The 18,093-nt window shown below is 43.6% G+C and overlaps 1 pseudogene across 1 annotated transcript in view; it reads left to right on the forward strand.

The window, feature by feature from the left end:
- The window catches only part of LOC308283905 (septin-9-like), a 224,786-nt pseudogene that overhangs the window by 187,100 nt on the left and 19,593 nt on the right, over window positions 1-18,093 (forward strand). Inside the window, exon 5 of the transcript XR_013963337.1 lies at window positions 12,566-12,805. The product of XR_013963337.1 is annotated as a septin-9-like (transcript). The remainder of the gene's footprint in view (window positions 1-12,565; window positions 12,806-18,093) is intronic.

Consider the following 18,093-nt stretch of genomic DNA (forward strand, 5'->3'; position numbering starts at 1 on the left):
GCACAATGGTTCAGTCATAAGATGATATTGTGCTAACCTCCACCAAGTCCGCCTGTCTTGACATATAAAGCAGTGGTTCTCAACATGTGGGTCAGGAACCCCAGAGGAGTCCCCAAATTATTTTGGGGGGTCCCCAGATGATTAACTTATTGTGTAACTTATATTTTCTCACTCAACAGTAACCAACTGAATGTTTAAGTGTATAGAGGGTATCTGCACATTTCTAAAGTGACAATTTAAGGACTTTTTTAATACCTCTAAACTGACCGATCTACATGCTTGTGAGCATGTAGATCTGCTATTTTCACAATAGAACTGTGTTATACAAACTGCAATGCCTCAACTCTTAGTGCTCGTCAGGGTGGGGGGTCCCCAGTTAAAATATGATTATTTTGGGGACACGGCCTGAAAAGGTTGAGAACCACTGATATAAAGCATCCTGATGGACTGTGACTGTGATGGACGGCCTGACATGTTGGTGTTCAGCTATACAACGCAGAGCAGGCCTTATAGTTCACATAGTTACCTCCCTGACTACAGATGGCCTCGCAGGACTCCTGCTGTTTTATGACCACCGTACAGACAGTGATCTAGTATCATGGCTGGGTTGAGCCCTGCTTCCCCGCCAGGGACGTGCTGGGCCCCTGATTAAGCCCGGGAAAAAGAGTTGGAGAGGCCCTCATTGCGCGCTATAGAGAGAGATCTCTCTCTATAGCGCTGCTGCTACTCAAAGATTTGCCATTTCAGATCATGACAAGTGACAAGCCAGTGGGCCAATTACATGAGTTATATTTCGTCGTTGTCGGGTGGAAACCTTGCATGTCCAAAACCATTGGTTTTGTATTTATCATTTTAAAAATGATTTTTAAAATAGTGAAAACAGCCGATCTACAAGCACACAACGCCTCGCACCGCGAGGCGTTGTGTGCTTGTAGATCTGCTGTTTTCACTACTTTTGTGCAAAAAGTTTAATTTTTACTTTTACTTTTTTTCCTAATGGCCGGCCTGGCCCGGTCGGGAATGAACCGGCCGTTGGGGAGTTGTACTGCTTTTCCCAATGGCCAGCACGCCCCTGCTTCCCCGCAACACTGACTGACCCAGCAGCAGCGCTTGGAATAGCGCAACTTGTGGTATATAGGGATGGGATGGGACGATATGAAAATGTCATATCACCATTATTGTGACCAAAGATATTATCACGACAATCAAAATATCCCCAACATCCATTATCCCGGGGCAGAACATTTTGCCAAAAAATAGCAGATCTACAAGTTGTGAGCTTGTAGATCGGCTATTTTTGGAGCGGTGAAAGCGCTCCCAATAGACAGGTATGTCCGTGGGTATGTCTGTGGGTGGGTGGGTGGGTGGCTGGGTGGCTGGCTGGCCGTGTCCGTAGCCTGGCAATACCTTGAGTGGCCACACACAACACACTAGTTAAAGGAGGGGCGCTGTTTTGTGCAGGCCAGGCACACTCAACACACACACACACACACACACACACACACACACACACACACACACACACACACACACACACACACACACACACACACACACACACACAGGGTATAGCTGCTCAGATTCACCGCTCCACTTCGAACCGAGGTTTGATTTTTTAGAAAGAAAGAGAGAGAGATTTGGTAGAGAGTGGGGGGGAAAAAAGACTATCAAGTATGTATAATCTAAGTACGTTTTACCAGTAGAGGGTTTAAATGGCACCGGATATGCAGCTCTGCAAATAAAAAGTGAATTGAACCCAGTGGATAATTTGAATGAATACGATTATCGTGAGTGTATTTTATCACGATAAATGATAATATCGCTTATCGTCCTATCCTTACTGGTATATATCGTATATCGTGGCTGTCAGGTAGAAACCTTGTATCTCTTTACAGTAGTTCAACTTCTAAATTAGTTTTTGTTTGTTGAGTTAAAGCCATATTTTGTCGTAAAAAGAGTGTTACCCTGTTTTTTTTGCGAAAATAGCCAGTCTACCAGCTCACATTGATGGCCTATTTCTATGTCTTAAGACTCTTAAATGGCAAAAGTAGATACGTTTGTGGGTCTTAGAAATAGTGAACCAATGCTTCACCAGCTTGTGGATAAATAACTATAACTATATATATATTGTTTGTACAGTTCTTGAAAAGTAACAGTTTTGGACATAGAAGGTTTCCACCCGACAGGCGATATCTCTGTGTTGTGTTTGCCAAGCTGTGTGCAGTGTTTGTGTGCAGTGACCTGGATGGATGGGACTGTGTTTATTCAGCTAACGACGGTTGAAGAGCTTTTTTAACGGCCTTGAATCCACTGTTCTGGAAACCAGAGCATTGAGATGCAGGATGCAGACATGGTGTGCACGTTACTGCCTCCTCTTGCCTTTCTAGTTGGGTGAGGCTGTAGCTTAGTTCTCAAACCTTTTCATGTCAAGGACCCCCAAATATGTATCTGGCTGCAGACCCCCCACCTGAAAAGGTTTTGTGCTGGGGAACCCCAGAACAGAAGTTAGAAGAAGGGGGCCTGTATACAATGTGTATACAGGGAGGGTTCCCACGGTCATGACATTTCTGGAAATATTTTGAAATCAGAAACATATTTTACCAGTACTGGAAAAGTTTTGGAATTTATCAAGGGTCCTTGATAAATAGCCGATCTACATGCTCACAACGTCTCGCAACGCGAGGCGTTGTGAGCATGTAGATCGGCTATTTTCACAATAAAACCATGTTATACAAGATTCCTCAACTCTCTTCAAATATGATTATTTCGGGGGTCACGGCCTGAAAAGGTTGAGAACCGCTGGCATACACTACCTGTCTTTGGGCATTGCACATAGGAGTAAGCGACTCGTTATTGAGCTAAATTGTTGTTATACAGTCCTGGAAATCGGGTTAAATATTCTGGAAAAGTTTTGGAAAGGTTTTGGAAATTAATTGGTAAAAATTGTGGGAACCCTGTACAGGGCACCTTGGCATTTCTAAAGTGACAATTTAAAGATGTTCAACAAGCGAACATTTTTACAATGTTTATCTGTGGAACTGAGTCAAACTAAACGTATCGTCTACAATTCCAAGTTCTCGGGTGGGTGGTCCCCTGTTAAAATATGATTATTTTTGGGGGGTCGTGGCCTGAAAGGTTTGGGAACCCTTTCCCTAAGCCCGAGGGACCCCTTGGGTCAACTAGGGGTCCCTATGGTTGTTCAGGAGACACACAGGAGCTTGCACAGTGACACCAGGAGAGGGTGTGTTTATCTGAGGCTAAATCACACCAGACAGCTTGTTAGAATAATGCTTCGACACACAGACCTCCAGGCCTCTTCTCAGACAGATTAACGGGACAGATTGATCATGAATGGAAGATAATGGTCTGTAAACGCCTGGTAAAAAGCTGGCCTGAGAGACACACTGGGTCTGGTTTTAAACATCAGAGATCTAGAATTCTAACATCCTCGGCTGTCTTACAATAACACCAGGGGTCTTATGTTGTCTAAACTGAGGACATTGATTTAATTGTTCAACGTTTTGGTGGCAGAGCAGTAGAATGCATTCATCCCCGTGTTTGAGCCAAATTCGGGGGCAGGTACGGGTATAGGTTTTGATAGTGAATGTTAGAGCTTTGGTTCTCAAAGTGGAGACCGGGGACCCCCGGGGGGCAAAGGTAGTTAACATAGCATCATATTCATTGTATCCACTTTATCCATTTTTGAGCACTCCTATACAGAGCTGTGTGTGTATGCGATGCGTGTATGCCTGTATTCATGGTTGTACAGTATGCATGTCTGTATTTAACCTGCAATACCTCTACTGACCACACACACACACACACACACACACACACACACACACACACACACACACACACACACACACACACACACATATTAAGGGAGGGGCACTGTTGTTCAGGCCAGGCTCTCACACACACACGCACGCGCCCTCTAAGGCCCACTGTTGTAATATTACAACGTTTGTATTTTATCCAAAAAAAGGTTTAAATCATTTTATTTTAGCTCCCCCTACCACCTAAACATCACCATTGGATTCTATTGTTTAGTATTACAATGCCATTGCCCACAATATTTGCATATAAATACCCCCCACAGGGGCTGACATTCACACCCGCCACACCCGCTGACATTCCAGAGTTTTGACGAACAACATCTTACTTTTTCATGGAAGCTATTCCTCACAAAAACATAAGTAAAATGCCTGTACTATTTTTTTTGGTGATCATTAGAATGTCTAGAACATGTACATATGTTATTATTGTGAAAAATATCCCCCATATGTAAATTAGAGCATGATTTATGATTTATGATTTATGGCTATAAAACCTTACAAAAACATTTTTTTTGAAAAAAACATTACATTTTCCTGTGATTAGGACTCCTACAACACCATCTGATTTTTTTCAATTTTTTATTTCAAGTATTTCTATATTTGGGCCTTAGAGGGTTAAGTTGTCTATAGAAAAATAGCAGATGCACAAGCTTACAGCATGTCACTTTGTGCTGCACTGCGAGCTTCTACATCTGCTATTTTTGAAGACACTTGAATAATATCGAAGATGTTTGATAATTTATTTTTAAATTTTCTTTTCTGGGGGTCCCTGGCACACAACCTTTTCATATGGGGTGTCCACAATCCAAATACATACAAATTTGGGGGTCCTTGACATGAAAATGATTGAGAAACACAAAGTTTAGGGCACTAAAGAGGGACTGAAGAAGAGCAGGAAAGTGGATGGGAGGTGTGGAGGTGTGGTGGGAGTAGGAGGAGCTACAGTAGAGAGGCCCTCCTCCTCGCGACCTGGCTTTTGCCAACGGGTCTGAGCTGCATGTATCTATTCTGCATCCAGCTTAAAATTCATTTTTAACTCAAATCTTTGCTTCTGTGGTCCCTGAAACAAAATATTATGAAATGGGGGTCCGTGGCCATAACTATCATTTTGAGGGTCCTTGGAGTTTGAGAACCACTGATATAGGCAGATTCTATAAAAGTTTTCTGAAAGAAAAAAGAAAAAAAAAATATGTTGCTATCAGTGGTTCTCAAACTTTGTCATGTCAAGGACCCCCATCCCAAAAAATATTTTGTTCCAGGGACCACCAGAAGCAAAGATTTGAGATAAAAACTTTCACTCAAAATTTGGGTCTTAAGCTAGATGCAGAAAATCTATTCTGCATCTAGCTTGGGGCCTCAGACCCGTTGGCAAGCACCAGGTCTCCTCCTCCTCCTGCTGTGGTCAGCTGCTGACTGACTGACTGCTGGAACAGGAAGGGGAAGTGGTTGAGGAGGCCAGGAGTTCAGCTTCCATGGGTGGCTCTGTCTCCGTCTGTCCCATAAACACCCTCCCTGACAAGTGGCGTCAGTTCAGAAAAAGCTAAGGTATGGCAACATAACTGGTGTCTTCGTGCGCATGCAAGACACCAGTCATGTTGCCATACCTTAGCAACAGGCATGATACATTTATTTTAAGAAGTACATTCTGGGACTTGGGAACCTGGGAATATACCATTTTTGTCGAGATGGGGAGAATACAAGTATGGAGAATATAATTATAATACCCTGTTAAAGTTACCATTTTGTAAAATTTTGCATTTTTAGTTATTTTACTGTAATTTAACAACATAATAACCAGCGCAGATAGACAAAGAGACATTCATGGATTTATATTTAAAGTAAGTTTTATTTTCCCCCCTGGACCCAGGGTATGGCAGCTGCATACCCCTGCCATACCCAATTGACGCCCCTGCTCCCTGACCCAGCAGGTTTAAACACAACGTGTGCACGCGCACACAAACACACACACACACACACACACACACACCCCCTTACTGACCCAGCAATTTTAGGCGCGTACACGCACGCACTCTGTAGTGGGGAAGAGAAGTTATGAGTGGCATAATACAAGCAGAAATCCGTAAAAGTGGGATTGGTTAATGCAGGGATCTTCCAACGTTTTCATTCCAAGGACCCCTTAGTTGAGAGAGACATGAAGCAGGGACCCCCACGACATATTGTATACAATTGTGTTGCAGATTAAAAATGTTCATAGATTTCATGGACACCTTAGACTTGTTTGACAGCACTGTCATCATGTTGGAGTGATGTGTATTTTCAGACATTAACAACTTGAACCGTCAAATGCTTAGTCTGCTCTTCTTTTCCCTCTACAAACCTCTTTGCCAAAAATAGCCGATCTACAAGCTTACAACGCCTCGCAGCGCGAGGCGTTGTAAGCTTGTAGATCTTCTATTTTTTGGCTAATGTTCCACTCAGAATAGGGATGCTAGGGTTCAAATGGTTAATTTAAAAAAACATGATCATATCACACAGATTTGGCGGCCCCCCTGTAGTATCTCTGAGGACCCCCTAGGGGTCCCAGACCCCCTGTTGAAGACCCCTGGGTTAATGGTTATGTGTAGCAGCTGTGGAGTTCCTGTCCAGTCAGACGGTATCCCTGGATCCACCTCAACAATGACGTTATATAAACCCCTAAAATGACTGGAGTCCCCCAGGGCTCTATACTAAGACCCCTGCTGTTACTCCCTCTCTCTAAGCTAAATGTCTTCGGAAAGTGTGTTGTGAGCTTGTAGATCGGCTATTGAATGTTCACTTCCAGAATGGGGACGCTCGGGTTCATGCAACGCACGCACACGCGTGATTTGAACATAGTTTTTCGTCTGCGTTTTTTCTCACACGCGTGATTTGAACATAGTTTTTCGTCTGCGTTTTTTCTCCTGCTCTGCACTTTGTCGTTTTGATGCATTGCAGGCAGAGGGATTTTTCTTCTTTTCAGTTTTTCGTTGTTGTTTCTTCTCGTTGCTGTTCAGAGTTCTTGGCAGCCTGCCTCGACTGCAACGGGGGGAGCCTGTGTGTGTGTGTGTGTGTGTGTGTGTGTGTGTGTGTGTGTGTGTGTGTGTGTGCGTGTGCGTGCGTGCGTGTATTACTATACTTGTGAAGTTGTGCTACTCCCCACTAGCCCTGTCATAATTATTACATAATCGTCTAATCGCAATTATTTGAGGTAATCGCAATTATCTTTGCATAATCGTCATAATCATTTCCATGTTGAGAAATGTTCATATCATTCACCACTTTTAACACCTTAAAGTGGTGGAAAGGGCAGATCTACAAGCTCACAAAGCATCGTTGTGAGCTTGTAGATCGACTATTTCCACTATAAATGTATAAAGAATAAATTATATATGCCAGTCATTCCTTTGCATATTTAGTTTGTGTCATATCTGCCCTGTGCAACTTCAAAGCCAAATAGAAATGTAATTTATATATTATGCTCCCGTTTTCAGCGACAAAGACACAACTAAATCGATAATCGCAATTGTTTGTGTGACAATTAATCGAATAATTGTGACGGCCCTAGTCCCCACAAGTATAGCGTCATTGTCGGGCAGAAACCTCGTATCTCCAAGTTTCAAATTTGTAAATTTTTTTGCAAAGCAAAGCCCTGCTTCATCATGCAAGGCCGCCACACACAAGTAGTGAAAACAGCCGATCTACAAGCACACAACGCCTCGCACCGTGAGGCGTTGTTTGCTTGTAGATCGGCTGTTTTCACTAGTTTAGTTCATTTTTTAAATGATAAATACAAAACGAACGCTTTTGGACATAGGCCTACAAGGTTTCCACCTACAATGACGATAGAAGAATTGGAGAAGTCCACATTGTGAGGACTGTTTCCCTGGAGAAATGCTTGTTTCATGGCTGCAAAAGTTTTAGAGTTGCAGACCATCAAAGCATTATATGCAGGGGTGGGGTTTTAGTTAAGTGTGATTTTGACGTGGTTGCGTGCCGGTGTCAAGCATCTACCTTTCTTCCGGCTATTTGTGGCTATTTTTTATCGGATCCTAAAATGTCGGTGTCCTCACGACAAGTGTAGTAATACAAAACGTCTGTGTGTGTGTGTGCACATGCAAGTGCATGTGCACGTGTATGGGGTACAGTAGGTAATCACTAGAAGACTAGAATGTGTGTGTGTGTTTGTGTGGGTGCGCAAGTGTAGCCATGACAACTGTACTCATAGTAAACTCGCAAATATGAAGTGCACGTACAGTACGTGGGTGATAATCCATGCTAGCTGTGAGAGAGTCGGGTTACAAACCCCAGAGATCCCGCTCGCTCTCTCGCTCACGATAACTATAAAGATAACTATTGTTCACCATTGTATTCTTTATAGACACTGTGAACGCTGCCATCCACTTGACTTGGAACGATTTTTAAAACTATACTTTTATCAGTACTCAGAAAGAGAAAGGGGAAGTGAGTGAAGGGACATTCACTCTCTCTTTTCGCTCTCCCTTTTCTTTTGCTCTTTCAGTCTCACTCTCTCTTTCTTACACTTTCACTCTCTCTCGCTCTCTGTCAGTCTCTCTCTCTCTCATTGTCAGGAGTCCAATGCAGGATGGGTGGGGGTGGGGGGAGGGCTTAGTGTGTAAGACACAGAGGAGATGGGAGGCCCAGTGAGGGGTAGAGGGACCCGTGTCTCTGTGTGTGTAATAAGTAGTGTTTGTGTGTCTGCGTTTTCGTTTGTGTGTATTATGAGCATGCAGCGTGTGTGTCTCCAGACCAACGTACTGTACATGCTTTCCCGTCAAATCGTGACCTTTAGCCCTCCACTTGTGTGTGTGAGAGAGAGAGAGACTGTGTGCTACTGTTTACACACTACTGAACCACTACTACACATTAAAAGTGCACATGACTGACACTCACTTCACATGCAGCGACTGACTACAGTACTGTAAATAATCATATTTCCCCCCACCCCTGACAAGCACTTTGACTCGTAGGAGTAAATTTAGTTCGACTGACTTCCATACCTTTTTCTTTTACCACCTTATATCATTTGGCCAATGTTTGACACATTTTCTAGTAGTAGGGGCGGCTGTGGCTCAGGAGATAGAGCAGCGTGAGTCGGCGGTTCAAATCCCGGCTCCTCCCGTCAACATGTCGAAGTGTCCTTGTGCAAGACACTGAACCCCGCGTTGCCTCCAATGGTGTTGGCTCGCCAGTTGCCACCATTGGTGTGTGAATGTGGGAAGTGAGGACGCTTGCATTGACTGTTCATCGCTTCACTTCCCAATGTATGAATGAACGGACCATTGGAAAGGGCTTTGAGTTTGCAACTTGCTTAGAAAAGCGCTATAAAACTGCAATCGATCATTATTATAGTATAGTTTGTTGATAACTGCTACTACTACTGACCACTACTGTACTGTACTGTACACATTCCACACTAGAAGGCAGTGTTGTTTTTGACAGCAAATTTTTATTTGGTTTTAGTCATAGTCTTATTGAATAAAATGTAATTTAGTTGTAGTCATAATTTAGTCACCTGAAATGTTTTCGTTTTAGTCTAGTTTTAGTTGACTGAATATAAGATTTTAGGCGACTAAATCTACAGTTGATTTAGTTGACTAAAATACATTTTGGCAGGCCATGATGGCATCGTAATGATTGATTTTACACTTGGTTGCGAGCTGAACATAGCCGATCTACAAGCTGCGACGCGTTGTGAGCTTGTAGATCGGCTATGTTCAGCACGCAACACCGGAGAGCAACCAAACATAAAAATTACTCTCTTCTCCACCAGTCCCTCCCCAGCATTTTGGTCTAGTTTTTTATTTTGTTGACGAAATTGTCAATTTAGTCTTAGTTTTAGTCATCACAGCTTAGTTTTTATTTTGATTTCATTTTCATCAGTGAAAAAAAACGCAGTCAACAAACATTTTTTCGTCATAGTTTTAGTCGACGAAATCAACACTGCTAGAAGGAATCCTGTGTATTGTTGATCATATAAATGCAAAGTGCACAGCATGACTCACCTTCTGCTAACAGCGCAGCGCTCTGACACACTGCAGTGCAAACACAAGTGCATACTGGAGACTGTTAGACTGGTATGTTTCAGTCGGGGATCTGATCCAAGCGCAGACCTGTCGCAAACATTGCATAATCCTCTAATCGCAATTATTTGACGTAATCGCAATTACTTTTGTCATAATGTCACAAAGATTGCCTTCTTTCACCTTAGAAATATTGCGCTAATAAGAGCTTATCTGTTGTTGGACGATGCAAAGAAACGTCGAGCCACGCTTTTGTTCTCTCTCGGCTTGATTACTGCAATGCACTTCTCTCTGGCCTGCCAAAGAAAACAACTGACAAGACTACAACTTGTGCAATATGTGGCAGCCAGAGTTTAACTAAAACTAAGATGAGAGAAAATATTACTCCAGTTTTAGCAGCGCTACGCTGGCTTCCGGTTGTTTTTAAGATTTATTTTTAAATTATTTTACCTTGTTTATAAGCTCTCAATGGCCTCGCGATGCAACGCGTTGTGAGCTTGTAGATCGGCCATTTCCACTAGCAATGTTCTTTTTTAAGTATAAAGTTGTCAGATATGTCAGTAATTTCTTTGTATATTTAGGTTGTGTCATATCTGCCATGTGCAATTCCAAAGCCTACAAGCCAGACAGAAATGTAATTGTCAACAACAAAAACAACATCAAAAGACAGACATATCTAAGCGCAGCCCTTATGCAGTACTACAGTCTAGGTGTGTGTGTGTGTGTGTGTGTGTGTGTGTGTGTGTGTGTGTGTGTGTGTGTGTGTGTGTGTGTGTGTGTGTGTGTGTGTGTGTGTGTGTGTGTGTGTGTGTGTGTGTGTGTGTGTGTGTGTGTGTGTGTGTGTGTGTGTGTGTGTGTTTTTTTGCATCCACTCTTTACTTTTCCTACTGGACACGAACTAATACAAAGTCCAAGGCTCCAATTCATTGACATGTGGGGAGAATTGATGAGATAAGCATTATCACAAAAACTAAATATATATGATCACTTGGTTACCGGTATTTTAATCTGATGCGTGCCTGATGTATAGAATGATTCATAATGTCAGCACAGCGTAAGGACTAGAGCAGAGGTAGCGCTGTTCAGACAGCCTTAGGTCAGTGTGCTTCCCAGTTAAAGTAGTGTGTAAGTGTAATTCAATATCAGCTAACACTAGAATGTCAGGAAGATTTGCAGTGTTTAAAACTAGCCTCAAGCCTAGCACAAATGTGCTTTTGTAGTGTATTACAGTAGATGCTGTACATGGTTTGTTCTACCTGTGCACGAATCACAGCAAAATGAGCTGCTACAGTAGCTATTGTGTGCTGTCCCAATAATGATTAACAATGACTGAATGAATGAATGTGTCCCATTCTATAAAAATCTTCTAAATCCTTCTTCTAAATCAGTGGTTCTCAAACATTTTCATGTCAATAGATCCTCAAAATGACATGTATTTGGCCACGGGACCCCCATCTCAAAATATGTTGTTCCAGGGACCCCCAGAAGCAGAGATTTGAGTTACAAAAGTTTGCTTTGAAAAATATATGTTCAAAGATTTGTGCCGCCCAGAGAGGAAACAGATTTGTTTGCGGTCAGATTTCTCTCTTTCTCTCTCGTTCTTTCTGCTTCTCATCCACCTCCTCTCCCTCTGGGAAATCTCACTATTTCTACGTTTCAATTGGTTCAACAAAGGGTTGGGGTTAGGTTGAGGCATAGTTTTACTGATGTATGGGTTGGGGTTGGGCATAGTGGTTAGCATTCACCAGCGTCTGGAGGTTAGCATTTCACCAGGTTAACATTCACCAGTGTCAAACTACTGGGACGTCGAACAAGTGTAGTCTGGGATCCCTTCACTTTTCGGGGTTTGATCCGGTCGGGAGCGGAAACCACTTTAGGTCATGTTGTAGTTCTCAAAGGACGACAATTTGACCGGAAAGATCAAACTGGATTCAGTGTTAAAGGTGATACACCATGCATTTATAAAGTATTTATGTCATATTGTTTATTTCCCAAAAACGTTTTTCAAAAGGTTTGAGGCTAAATTACCACTCCTGAATAGAGAGCCTCTCATTTTTGAATGGCTCTCAGAACATTTTCAGCTGCAGTTCAGCAAATCTGGACAGCCTGTTTTGAGAACCCGTGGGATGCTTTTAACCTCCACCTTCCCAAAACCAGAGAAAGACACAACGGTCTGAAATGGGACTTTGTGAGGATAGAAGGTGCTAGTGGGACCCCAAAAAAGGTTTTAAAATAGGAAAAGTGAATTTTCATGGTGTATCACCTTTAACCCAAAATAATTCCCCTGTGCTCAAGGACATACTTTTAGGGCCTACCTAATAAACCCCTTGATGCGGAGTAGTTTTGCTTTTGAAAAATGTGTTTGGTATATGCATCTTTTACTCTAACTCGTAGCGACTGGCCAGACTACACTAGGCTACTCGAGCATTTTAATAGGGATTGGGGAAACAAACAGGGGGAAACAAAACAAAGTGACGCAGCTTCTTCTGCTTGTGGTTTCCGCTTAGAACGGATCAAACGGCCCGTTGTAAACGAATGCCTGGTGAAGAGAGGTTAGAACAAATGTTAGGCCACAATATCAACACACTCCCCACTCTCCTCTCCTCTCCTGTCCATCTCCTCCGTACCTCATGCTGCAGCACTCTCCTCCTCGTCGGTGTGACCGCGTCACGTCTCTCACCTCCACCGTTCTCTCTTCCCCCTCAGGGTCAGAGGTCATTCCCAGCTACAGCAGCGGTGGTGCCATCATGTCGGAGGCAGCGGTGGCGGACGCGGCGTTGCCCCCCAGCGTGGGGGGAGGAGGAGGAGGAGGCCTGTACGGCGGGGAGAAGCAGCAGCCCCCCCCTCCCCAGGTGGACTTCACCTACGTGGGCATCGACGCCATCCTGGAGCAGATGAGGAGGAAGGCCATGAAGCAGGGCTTCGAGCTCAACATCATGGTCGTAGGTAGGTGGGACGGGAAGGCCTGGGGAGGTGCACGCACCGCACGCATAGGGCTGTCACAAGTATTACATAATTGTCCAATAGCAATTATTTGAGGTAATGGCGATTATTTTTGCATCATCGTCATAATTGTTTCCATGTTGAGAAATGTTAATATAGTTACAAACTGTAGTGGAAATAGCGCAGTGGTTAGCGCTTCGCCTCAAAGCTAGAAGGTCCTGGGTTCGATTCCCGCCGGGGGACGCTGTGGGCGCTGGCGGCGTGTTCCTCCTCCGCGTCATCAGCGCCCACACCCTAGGTGGGGTTGGCGATAGGGCCTTTCTGTGTGGAGTTTGCATGTTCTCCCCGTGTCTCCTAGGGTTGATACCCTCACAAAAACATGCACGTAATCCTCGTCTCAATAATGCCTCCCCCTGGCCAGCTGGGGCGCCTGATGGAGGGGAATGGAACTGGTTGGAATAACGTGTTCCTTCCACGCGCTACGTCCAAACCAGGGAAATCTCCACTGTCAGGTGAAAAGAAGCAACTTGGACTCCTCATGCATAGAAGGAAGCATGAGGTCAGTCCGTTGTCTCCCCAGGCGCGGCAGAGGGAGAGCAGAGCCCAGGATTACATAGGCAATTAGCACTGGGTGAAAAAATGGGTTACAAAATTGTGGGATAAAAATTATAAAAAAAATAAAAAAAATCTGCTTTAAGTTAAGTAGCATGTGAGGGGTCAAACTGGGGGGTTTTCATGATTCTGAATCCATTGCATTTGTTTTGCACGAAAAACATTCCTTGGGCTAGAAAATGGACCATGATCAAAACGTTGAAAGGTGATGAGTCTTCACTTTTCACAGTCATCACAGTGATGATGCCGCTGGCTTCTATTTCAAAATGTCTTGTAGCCTGTCACTCAGTTGGAGCTGGGGAGAATGCAGCGTTCATTCTCGATCTGTATCTCACACCTGTCCGGCAGTGGATTTAGCCTACCTAAACACTTAGCAAAGGTCCGTCGGGCTCAGGAATCGAACCCGGGACTTGCTGTGAGGCTGCTTCAGAGCATATTATTGGTTGGTTATGCGTAGAGATGCACCAATCAACTGGAATCAGTATCTGCCGATACTGATATGCCAGTTCACATTGTCAAATCCATACATTCTATTTATTATGTTACTGTAGCAGCATTTACATAATTAATGATTCTTCTTACAAAACATTGACATTGTATATTAAGTATAAACATTAGGAGATTACAGGCTGAGGTCCTTTTGTATCCATTTCAACTTGTAGGAGTTGAAACTGAGGTTACATTCAGTCCCACAGATAAATATTGTGAAAATAGCTGATCTAGCTTGTAGATCGGCAAAGCCGATACCGATCAAGGCCGATAGAGGCATTATCGGCAGATCCTGATCACTCTAGACTAGATCATCTCTAGTTATGCGCCTTAACCACTAGGCCATCTGCGCCCCTAGCTCACATACATTATACGGAGAAGCCCACCTGCCATACATTAGATGTGACCGATCACTGGTCTTAGGTTTCAGCCTAAAATAGTAAATAACACTGAGTTTCATTTAAAACAAACCGTGCTTAGTGAACAGCCAATGACAATGCACTTTAAATCCCGGGAAGTTGAGGCCAAGAAATGTATGCAGTTCATTGTAAACGTGAACAAACTTGTGGACGTCTCTACGAATTAAAACTTGCCCACAGACGCGAGCAACGCACACACTCACAGTAGTATTGCTCTGTTTGTCTCTGTTGTTGTCTTTCCAACCCTGTGTTTCTATCTTTCCATCTTATCTCGACAGCATGTGGCATCTTGCTGTTCCCATAGAGTTGATGGAGATTATAATGCATGTGGATTGAAGTGTAGCACAGTGATGTCTTCTAATCGAGCCTTTATGGATACAGACAGCTTCTAACTTCATTTTAATTACCCGACACACACACACACACACACACACACACACACACACACACACACACACACACACACACACACACACACACACACACAGAGCACGTCTCAAAGCAAATACACACCTTCCTCACTGTGATCACACAACTTAAAAACGGCAGCTCGGTCGGTACACAGATACTCAAACACACGCACGCCCTTACAGTACCTAAAGACAGGCTGGTCGTAAAACAAACGCTCCCTATGTCTCCTGGCTCCTTTGGTACGTGTGGCGACGGTTGCTCTATATATTTTACCCTCAAAGCTCCTATTTCACATGTAGCCTCCAGGGCCCGAGACAGATTCACCTAGAGTGCTGGAGACAGACACAAGGCATGCGTATAGATACTCGGAAAAATGTACTTAAATACAGTATTCAAGTATCAAAAACCTCCACCGGCTGTCAGTCTGTCCGTCGCGTTTCAGTTTATATTCTATGTAAAGTCAAGAAAATATAAAAAACACAAATATTGGCTGAATATTATTATTGTCATAGAGATTACAATAACAGTATTGGCCCATAATTCCGAAATCTCATTAGTCCTATATCTCATTAGTCCGAATTTAGTTAGGGTTAGGTTTTAGGGTTAGGTTTAGGCATAGTTTTACTGAGGTTAGGGTTAGGGTTTGGGCTAGGTTTAGGCATAGTTTTACCGAGTTTAGGTTTAGGCATATATTTTTCACCAGGTTAGCATCACCAGATTCTGACTAATGGGATGTAGGAACAATGAGATTTCGGACCAATGCCATTGCACCGTAAGGAGGCGATGCACACATTGCTTCAATATGAATGCAAAGAAAGACGAGACGACAGGGGACCGCGGGCGCCCGTGCGAAAGAGCCGACAAGTGCCGTTCACGAACGGCAGAAATGAACGCATTCAACAATAACGTTCAAGGTGACAGTACGTTCAGTTCACGTTCGCCCAAAATATGAACAAGTTCATGAACGATCGTTCATTGTACGTGTTCACTGATTAGTAAGGACTTGAGCAGCAGGGCTATGAATCAACTGTTCTCTCTTACTGTTCTCTCTTACTGTCCACTGCTGGTTCTGGACTGCGGCTTCATTGGAGGACAACTGGACATTGTATGAAGGCAGTGACAGGAACCGGTATACAGTGCGCTGTAGGTCAAATGTTTAGGAATCTTTAATCTAGCATTCTGTTATGACTGAGCGTCACACTGCGTCAGCAACAGCTGCTTCATGCCTCATTTGTGCTTCGGCGTACGACGGAGTTACCCCCCACCGAACATAGCAGATCTGCAAGCTCACAACACGTCACATCCGCGACGTGTTGTGAGCTTGCAGATCTACTATGTTCCATTAGCGACACGGTACGACAAACACATGAATTGGGCTTCAGTAGATTCAGCTGTGGTGTTGTGTACACTGTACATATGTATACAACTTTCACCTTTTGTATATAGTACAACGGTTGGAAGTACAACTACTTCATAATTGTGCTTATAAGTAAAGTTTTCAGGGATCTGTACTTAAAGAGACGGTGCCATAGTTTTGTACTTTTTCTGGTTTTCATGTGTCTAGGAGGTTGACAGTACTTCATTAGACCCCCTGCTGTGGTTGTTATGAGCAATTATGTATTCCCTCTGTATTTAGGGTTTCTTCCTGGAGGCTGACACCGTGAGGGTCAAGTGCCGAAAAACAGTGTTACAATGACATATAATCATCCACTCCCCTTTTAGCATTCACCCAACACTGTGGGTGTGGCTAACTTCAGCTGGGTCACCACCCACCATGACAACCAGGCATACTTAATGAACTTGCATACTAATTTTAACTCTTTTTGCACACTTTTTTGGAAAAAAATCTTCCTCCTAGTATAATAATACCTCATAATCATGTTTTAAGGGGGGAAAAAATCATGGCACTGCATCTTTAAGTAATTCTTCTGATAACTCTTTACTGACACCCTCTCGGTTTTAACACAAATTATCTCTGCTACTAGTCCTTACATTTTCATCCTCCAGCATTATTATGATAAGATTTAATGGATGATGCTGCTATGGGAGTGTACAGTCTTTCCCTCCATGTAGACATCTAGAAAATGTAGATGTTCCACATAGTGATGATTTCACAATCCCTCCATGCGAAGATAATCTCGTGAACCTCATCTCTGTCTGTAGTCCATAAAACACCACAGCTGCTGGACGGATGGACAGTATAGTATGTCATTGGGTTCATGTTTGCATATAGCGACTCTTAAAGTATATTACCAGCGTGTGTGTGTGTGTGTGTGTGTGTGTGTGTGTGTGTGTGTGTGTGTGTGTGTGTGTGTGTGTGTGTGTGTGTGTGTGTGTGTGTGTGTGTGGGGGTGGGTGGGGGTGCCTTTGTGCATCCAATATTAAGGACATATTAGTTGTTAAAATTAATTTTATTAGATTAGATTATAGGTTACTGTCCCAGAGGGATATCTGGTTTCAGCACGGGACGTTGGTGGGAATTTCACACCCGGCAAACTGTGTGTGTGTGTGCTGCGTGAACGGGTATTGGTCCCTCCGTCCATCTGGCCGTCCTTATGCCTTTTCCACCGGGGTTGCACCGATTTGGTTATTTCTTTTCCGCCTAATTTTTAACCAGTTCAGCGTGTTTCCACTGAAAATGAATTGGTTCAGAACTCTGGAACTGGAACCAAACAATACTAGTTTTGTCTAGGGAACTGGGAGCCAAAGTGGGCATTTCACCATTCTACAGGTTATTTGCAGATGTGATATAAACAATTGAAAAAGCAAACAGAAACGTATCATTAAAAGAAAGAAACAAAAAAGAGAAACCGTATCTGCCGTTGTCGATTGACTTTCCCCCGGTGAAATTCAAGGTTCGACCGGTCATATTCAACACATTGCTGGCTAAGCCTGGAATCGAACCCGCGGGCAAGCTAGGCAAACTAGTGGAAGCACAAGCTGATTCGCGTCGGGTTCGGTGAAAGCACCAAGAATCTTCAACGGAACCAGTTCTAGAACCAAAGTCCTTTTGGTAGAAAAGTGGCCTCAGTGCAATCCTGTGTGTTGACTCAACCCAGTGTCAGATGTTACCTGCAGAGGGCAGCCCACTCCCATCACACCCCTGGTCATTAGCCCATCACGTGGGGGTACTGGTGTCAAGTCCGCAGGGAGTACAGCTGGTCCATATGGACAGACTGGTTGTTTATTAACAGCCCACAGATGGGGAGTATCGCTGGCTGGACGGTGACTGTGGTCTGGCTCTGTGTGTCTGGACCAAATGGAACACATTAAAGTAGATCAATCAGTCCCTAATGAATGCTCCAGTGGCATCGGTGATCAGTATAGGGGTGAGTTATGTGATGGATTTAACTAGTAAGA

The sequence above is a fragment of the Nannobrachium achirus genome (assembly GCF_963921795.1).
Source record: "Nannobrachium achirus genome assembly, chromosome: 4".
Classification (NCBI taxonomy): domain Eukaryota; kingdom Metazoa; phylum Chordata; class Actinopteri; order Myctophiformes; family Myctophidae; genus Nannobrachium; species Nannobrachium achirus.